This window comes from Prionailurus viverrinus, chromosome C1, assembly GCF_022837055.1.
Source record: "Prionailurus viverrinus isolate Anna chromosome C1, UM_Priviv_1.0, whole genome shotgun sequence".
In the NCBI taxonomy this organism is placed as follows: Eukaryota; Metazoa; Chordata; class Mammalia; order Carnivora; family Felidae; genus Prionailurus; species Prionailurus viverrinus.
This window is the reverse complement of record NC_062568.1, coordinates 154,641,176-154,649,033: the sequence shown is the minus strand read 5'-3', so window position 1 is coordinate 154,649,033 and position 7,858 is coordinate 154,641,176. Positions and strand designations below refer to the sequence as shown.

The 7,858-nt window shown below is 34.2% G+C and overlaps 1 protein-coding gene across 1 annotated transcript in view; it reads right to left on the bottom strand.

Annotated features, from left to right (window-relative positions):
• The window catches only part of NEGR1 (neuronal growth regulator 1), an 840,514-nt gene that overhangs the window by 678,169 nt on the left and 154,487 nt on the right, over positions 1-7,858 (bottom strand). The gene's annotated exons all lie outside the window — the stretch shown is intronic.

Genomic DNA, 7,858 nt, shown 5'->3' with positions numbered 1-7,858 from the left:
TCAAACCCATGAACCGCAGATCACTACCTGCACCAAAGCCCCTCCAAGGGACTACTTTTAAGTTAGGTTACCCTCTCTACATCTAGGAGGTGATTATAAGTCAACAGGAAATGATGCTGTAAGGATGAAATTGTAAGGTAATTAAAAAAATACATTAAATTAGAAATAGCTTTTAAAAAGGTGATATATTGGTGCATTTGAGTGGCTCAGTCGGTTAAGTGTCGGATTCTTGATTTCAGCTCAGGTAATGATCTTGATCATGACATTCAATGTTGAATGTTTTGAAGATGATGCCTGGGCATATGTGGTGATTATGAAGTCACCATCATTACCTGAGTGGATCCTGAGAAACGTAACAGAAGACCATGGGAGAGGAGAAGGAAAAAAAAAAGTTAGAGAGGGAGAGAGCCAAACCGTAAGAAACTCTGAAAAAAACGAGAATAAACTGAGGGTGAGGGTTGATGGGAGGTGGGAGGGAGGAAGCGTGGGTGATGGGCATTGAGGAGAGCACCTGTTGGGATGAGCACTGGGTGTTGTATGGAAACTAATTTGGCAATAAATTTCATATTAAAAAAAATAGAACAATTTCAAAACAAGTCAGTAGTCTGACTATAAGGAGTGAGTGATAAGAAAACTCTGGCAGAAGACAGAGTATTTTATTAAGGATATTTAAAATGAGGGGCACCTGGGTGGCTCAGTCGGTTGAGCGTCCGACTTCGGCTCAGGTCATGATCTCACAGTTTGTGGGTTCAAGCCCCGCATCAGGCTCTGTGCTGACAGCTCAGAGCCTGGAGGCTATCTCTCTCTCTCTCTGCCCCTCCCCTGTCACACTCTGTCTGTGTCTCTCGCAAAAATAAACATCAAAAAAAAAGGATATTTAAAGTGAAAGAAAAATCAACAGAAAAAGAAAAATAACTTTAGGGACTAGCAGAGTCCCTTAGGATGTGGAAAACTTGAAGATTATTTCTAAGCATGGAGAGGTAGATACAGTTACACAGGTAATGATGATAGAAGAGGATTAGGGTATGAATGAAGTTATGGATAGGAAAAGGCAAAGCAGGGGGTTCCTGGGTGGTTCAGTTAGTTCAGCATCTGGCCCTTGGTTTTGGGGGAGGTCATGATCTCACAGTTCATGAGTTCGAGCCCTGCACTGGGCAGCACAGAGCTTCCTTGGGATTCTCTCTCTCTCCCTCTCTCTGCCCCTCACCTGTTCTCTCTCTCTCTAGATCTAAATAAATAAATAAATAAATAAACAAACAAACAAACAAACAAACAAACTTATTTTTTTAAAAAAACAGGAGTAATGATAGAGGTGGATGTTTCATAGGTAAGAAAAGGGGAAGTTCAAATTGAAGGTCTTTAAGTTAGTACAGAAAATTTCTTTCATAACTGAAAAGAAAGGGTAGTGTTAAGGTTGCTGAGACTAAAAGATTTTGGAAACGTTGAATGGAAAATAAAATGGAAGATCCATAAAAGATGCCAGATGACTGTGAGAACTTACACACAACTAAGATAAATATAAATTTGTCCTTGAAAAAGTAGGATCTAAACTTAATTTTTTGGACAACTTTTCTAAAGTTATTGCATTTGCGTGAAGAAAATGTAAAGGTAAGTACTAGCTAATACACTGAGTTTAAGCTATAAGAAAGCAATAATAGTAAAGTCAGAGATCATTTAAGAACGGTAACCATAGCATTGAGTCAAAAAGACTCATTACTTACAAATAATATCAGAAACTTACTAGACAAAAGGAATAGGAGTTTGAACTCAGTGCAGATTTGAAAATTCACAGTTATGTTTCCCTGTTACACTATTCTGTAGGCTGAAAAGCTGAGATGCATTGGAGCACTCCAATTCAATTTGAGAAAGCAGTGACCCGGGCATATGCAATGTAAAAATTTCACTGTCCACTTCCCCAAAGTTCTTTGCTTATAGGCATGCCTCATTATGTAGGAAAAGTTCAGTAGATATTGCTAACTATGTTAGTTTAAGTTACTCATATTAAATTTCAGATGTTAGTTCTCAATCCCAACTATGACATAGGGAAGCTGGAAAAGAAAAAAAAATGGGCTTGAATAATAAGGTTTTGATTTCTAGGATGATTGGATTTAGACTCTAAAATGACAGGTTATAAATTTCTTCCCATTGCTTTGAATGGAAAACTAAAATAAAAATATGACTAAGGAAGACAGCAATGCATTTCGAATAAGAAACTCATCAAACTTTTCGACAAAGAAGGATTGAATGACCGAGAGCAATGGTCATAGAGATTAATTTACTACTTTGAGGTCCTAAATATTGGATAAATCTTTAGACACAATTGTGAATGAAGTATCTATTAGGATTCAGTATTATCGGTGTTCCCTCTCTATCAAAATCAAAAGTGTCATTAAAGTATAGCTATAAATACAGGTTTGGATATATGAAATTTTCTTGTTTCCTGTCATGGTAAGAGATATTCAGCTGCTTTGTAACAACCTAGGAAAATTCAAATTATAAAAGGTTCAAGCTTGATTTATACTGCTTCTTCAATAAACCATTTTTTCAGATAAGAAAATTTCTCTTCTTACTAAGTCTATATACAATGATTTGAATCAAATATCATTAAGGTGGGAATAATCACACATCTTAAAAGCTGGTTACAATGAATCATCTGATTGAAGAACTACTTTGCAATATCATAGGGAGGAAATTAACTTACATTAAGAATATTATAAATTGTATTACATGAAATTACCACACTAAAGATTTGTGAAACCATACTTATAAATAGAATGATCTACTCCAAAAAATTATGTCTTACATATATTTTATCAAATCTAACCACTAGAGAACAAAGCTTTGCTTTGGGAAACAAAACAAAGCAAGACAAAACAGTACTGAATAATATAAAAAAAAATGGTCTGGGAAAAGTATGGTAGATGCATAAATGCAATTTTTAGAGAAACTTTTTACATTAAATTTTAAAATATGTTAAACACTTTTACCTACTTAAACAACAGTTTGATATGTTTCCTTTGGCTGGGTTTCTAGTCTCATTTAAAGACAAGATAATTTTAGCATTTTTGAGGCAAAAAGATGTCATATCTATTGTGCTTTGGATTTAAAAATATTTATTTATTCATAGCATCTCTAAAATTTTCTTTTCTAAAGCTATTTTGCTTTGTTTATTTAAATACATAATTGTATCAACAGAATCTTCAATTACACGCATGCACGCACACACACACACACACATATTTGTTCATCTAATGTTTGTTTCATTATACATATACCATCATTCTTCCAATCTAGCAAAATATATTGGGCTGAGTCTTTATCCTATTTCGTCTTTTTTTTTTTGAAATCTGGTTCAGTCTGCTATTATAATTCCAATGATTGTTTAAGTGCACCAGAAATTTCTAGAAAAGAAAGAACAATTTTCACTAAAGACCAAAATTTTGAGGGACAAAATATGAAATTTATAGCCAAACAATTGTTAGGACATCTTAATGAGTAGCTAAAAAAACTGAATGGATTATTAAAAATAATATTTTTTAAATCATCTTGTATTTCTATTTCATGCACTCTCACACCCATGAGATCAGACTTTTGTTGCAAGGAGATTCTGAAAGATTTTCTCCTTTTTTTTTTTTAATTTAACATTTATTTATTTTTGAGACAGAGAGAGACAGAGCATGAACGAGGGAGGGTCAGAGAGAGGGAGACACAGAATCTGAAACAGGCTTCAGGCTCTGAGCTGTCAGCACAGAGCCTGACGCAGGGCTCAAACTCACAAACTGCGAGATCATGACCTGAGCCGAAGTCGGACGCTTAACCGACTGAGCCACCCAGGCACTCCCGATTTTCTCCTTTTTATAACTGATCGTTGTGTTAATTCTTTACTTAACTATGTTGATATTCTCACCTAAATTCATCGGAGGCATTCTCAGTCAGACCCTCCTTCTAGTTGTAATTTTTTATATTTTGTCTCACATTTGATTGAGTACTTTCAGATGGATACCATTACACAGGAAAATATGACATATGTACAATGTGCTTAACCATTCTAAATGCAGATAAATAATACATAATTTATAATTTGTAAGACTAGAGTCTGAGGGTATATCAAGACAACTCAATATGATTAATTTCAACTTACAAGTTTTAATGAAAGGAGTGTACCATATCATCACAATGATATAAGTCTTGCTTATAAAGAAGATGATAATTTAGAGAAAATGCTTTATACAATTAAAGAATATCTGAGGAGTTGTATGTCGAGGAAAGCATAATTGTAGGAGGTTAGAACTAGAATAGACCTTAGAAAAAAATAGATATTGCAACCTCTTTAAGAATTCTGAGAGCTGTCCAAAGACTCGCAGAGGCAGATAATGGCAAAACTGAGACCATGAACCAAGCCTCCTAGTTCTTAATGAACTGCCCTTCTCTGTGCTTCCTTCTAGCCTTCTGTGTTGGGTATCAAATTTAATCCAGTGTATGTCGTAGGTAAGCAGCTATATCTAGCCCTTTTTTAGATCACTTTTTCCTCCCACTGAAAACACAACTATACTTAACAGATTCTAACATTAAAGTCTTCTTTCTCCTGCTTGCCATGAACCAATAACTTCCCAGGCAAGCAAGCAACATTATCAGACAAGGTTATCATGCCTGGAAAACAGGTGTCATTCTATTACTGTAATCTCATTTTCACATAAGCACATTTTCAACGAAACAAAGTACAAAATAATCTAATAACCTGATTGTCTGGACAAATTCCTTAATATCATAGCAGCAAGCCTGAAACAACAAGCTTACATAAAAGTAGTAATGATATTAAATATTTAAAATTGTGTTTAATATTAAAACACTATTCCAAGAAAAAAATCCACAATCTATGTTATTATTTCACTTTGTTTTATCTGAATCTTACATTTTATTCCAAGTAAGATTGAGGTTAATGGTTCAGAAGAAAAGAAGGAAGAACCATAAATGAAAATACTTCATTTAATTTTCAACATGTGATAAGTGCAATGGATTCATAACCTATTCTTTTTATTTTAACACCTGTAGAAATAAGTATTGTTATTAAAAAACTTTCTTCAAAAGTGGCTGCAGAAACATACAACCTTCAACGGATTCTATGGAGTCTTTCTGAGACAAATATAGTTACTGCTTTTCTTGCAGATTCCTTTTATCTTCCAGAACTATAAATGTATGTTATTGCTTCTTCATCTCTCTATTTGCTTCAGAAATTTCATTGTTCTTAGTATGAAGACAGCAACTTGAGAATTGTCTTTAATTCCTTCCTAAGATTAGGACACACTGGGAGAAAATCAAAACTCACTAACTTCAATCGCCAGTTCCTAACTAGCTTAAACAACAAACCCAAAATTGGCACTGAGAAAGAACATATTTATTTTCATGTTTTTAAAACAAGAAAATGTGGCAATTAGGACAATGGGAATAATTTGGACTGGTTTATGCCTGTTTGTAGAAGCCTATTTATATTAGTAGTATTCTTAAACTATAATTAGAAAGCCCTTTTTTTTTCAAACTATCAAGCTTATTATAGATAAAAAAATGAAAACATTGGTGTTACTGCTTAGGAGTCCACAATATAAAATTTCCATTATGTACACTGATAGGAATCAAAGGTTGGAAATGAATACTTCTAGAACCTGCCCATTCCCCAACTGGGGAAACATGTGAGATAATGCAACTCTAAAACACCAGGAGATTAATTTTCAGTTTGGTGTTAGAATAAAAAGGAGCTATTTTACACTTGTAATTTCCACCAGCACTTTTAAGATCCATGTGTATAAAAATTATATACAACACACCGGAATCTTGTTTCTCATGGTGAGAAAAATTCTACATGCCTACTTTATGACACTTGGGAATAATTCTTTTAATTACAGATATGTGTCTAGTCAGTAAAGTAAATATAGTTGAGAAAGTTTACAAACAAAATCTAAAAGTATGAAAAGTAGGGAAAAAAATCTTTCTTAGATTTGTTTAACTTTTGGTTTATTATGGTAGCCATGGTAATTAACTGTTCTTTATGGGAGGACATTCTTTTCCTGCAGTAACCACTTTTTGATGTGGAATTCTTTTCTTTGGAAACAAAATTAGTTTATGCACAATTTAAAAATACTGTAAACAAGCAAAACTGCTTTTTTTCTCTAATCAAAAGCGATATAATCAAGTCTTAATTACTTCAAAAAGGCTATTTAGACACTTAAGGGTACTGTTTAACCTATGAATAAATATATGTAGAAATAGGAAGGGGCGCCTGGGTGGCTTGGTCGGTTAAGCGTCCGACTTGCGCTCAGGTCATGATCTCACGGTCCATGAGTTCGAGCCCCACGTTGGGCTCTGTGCTGACAGCTCAGAGCCTGGAGCCTGTTTCAGATTCTGTGTCTCCCTCTCTCTCTGCTCCTCCCCTGTTCATGCTCTGTCTCTCTCTGTCTCAAAATTAAATAAACGTTAAAAAATTAAAAAAAAAAAAGAAATAGGAAAATGTGAAGAGCCCTGCATATCTGGTTTTCACAACTTTCCACCCTGTTTTTACTTTACATTGCAAATATTAGATCTATGATTTTTCAATACATATGTTAATTCCAATAATTTATTATTCATGGATAGAAAACTATTTTCAAGATCATGATATAGTCAGTAAAACTATAAGTACTATCTTTGGGAATATGAAAGTAAAAAGAGGCACAGTGTATAAATTGGTTATTCTATCCTGTTGCATACACTATTTGGTTTTTTGGGTTTAATTTTGAGTTCCTGAGCAGGAGTAAAAGGTAGTTCCACAAATTTGGCAATCGTTTGGAACAACATGCAGATTTCTCAGGCATCGGCGTGCACTGAACATGACTTACATGACCCTGAGCTGGTCATTCAACATTTCTAAGCTTTAGTTTTCTCATCTGTGCAATGCCTATCTCACTAAGTTGTTTTGAGGATTAAGTAAGATAACCCATGAAAAGCAGGTAGCACAGTGTCTGGCATGTACCTGGAGCTAAGTGCATTAGCTATTATAGTTATAATTGTTAGATTTATTTTGGCTTCTCGTACTAGCTTTTATAGAAATTAACATGTGGCTTCATTTCTTTTCTCTCTTCTCAAAGCTTAGCAGAACGTGAACTTAATACCATGAGAAAAAAATGATTCATTAACATAATTATACCAACATGTATAAAGTACTCTTATTAAGTCAATTTGTCTCAAATATTAATTAGTATTAAGCACAGTGTTAGAAATAGGATGGTATGAAAAGATGAGCAAGATCCAACATGGGTGCACAGAGACATGAGAGTTTAATGGGGACTGGCAGATACAGAACACTCATGACAAATAAGTAATGATAAATATAAAAAAACTCATTTTATTTCGTAATCCAAATTATGGAAGTTCTGATAGTTCTACAGTCACAGAAACATTTTTCATTCCACAAAATCCCTTACTGATATGACCAGGAGAATTACTGATTTTGCAACACAGCTTCTGAGAGTCAAGCAAAGAAGAATGCAGAGAACAGTAAGGATTATCGTCCAATTTCCTGAAATGTCTGTGGCAGGAATTTGCACATACATACATCCCAGTGCTTCCTTCAAGAGATAAATAATGAGAAGGTAATTGATTTTTCCTGACCACTTACCATGTGCTAGGTTGTTTTCATTTTGGTGGTGATCAAGTCTTCGGGGTAATTCACTGTAATTCCGTGAAGAGGAATTATTTTACACGCAGAAAAAATGGAATTCTGAGCTATCAATATGAGGTCACAGAGTGGCTAAGTAACAGAGTGAAATTTTAAATTCATTTGTTTTATTCCATATCCCATGGTCTCCATCACACAGGGCAGCCTATT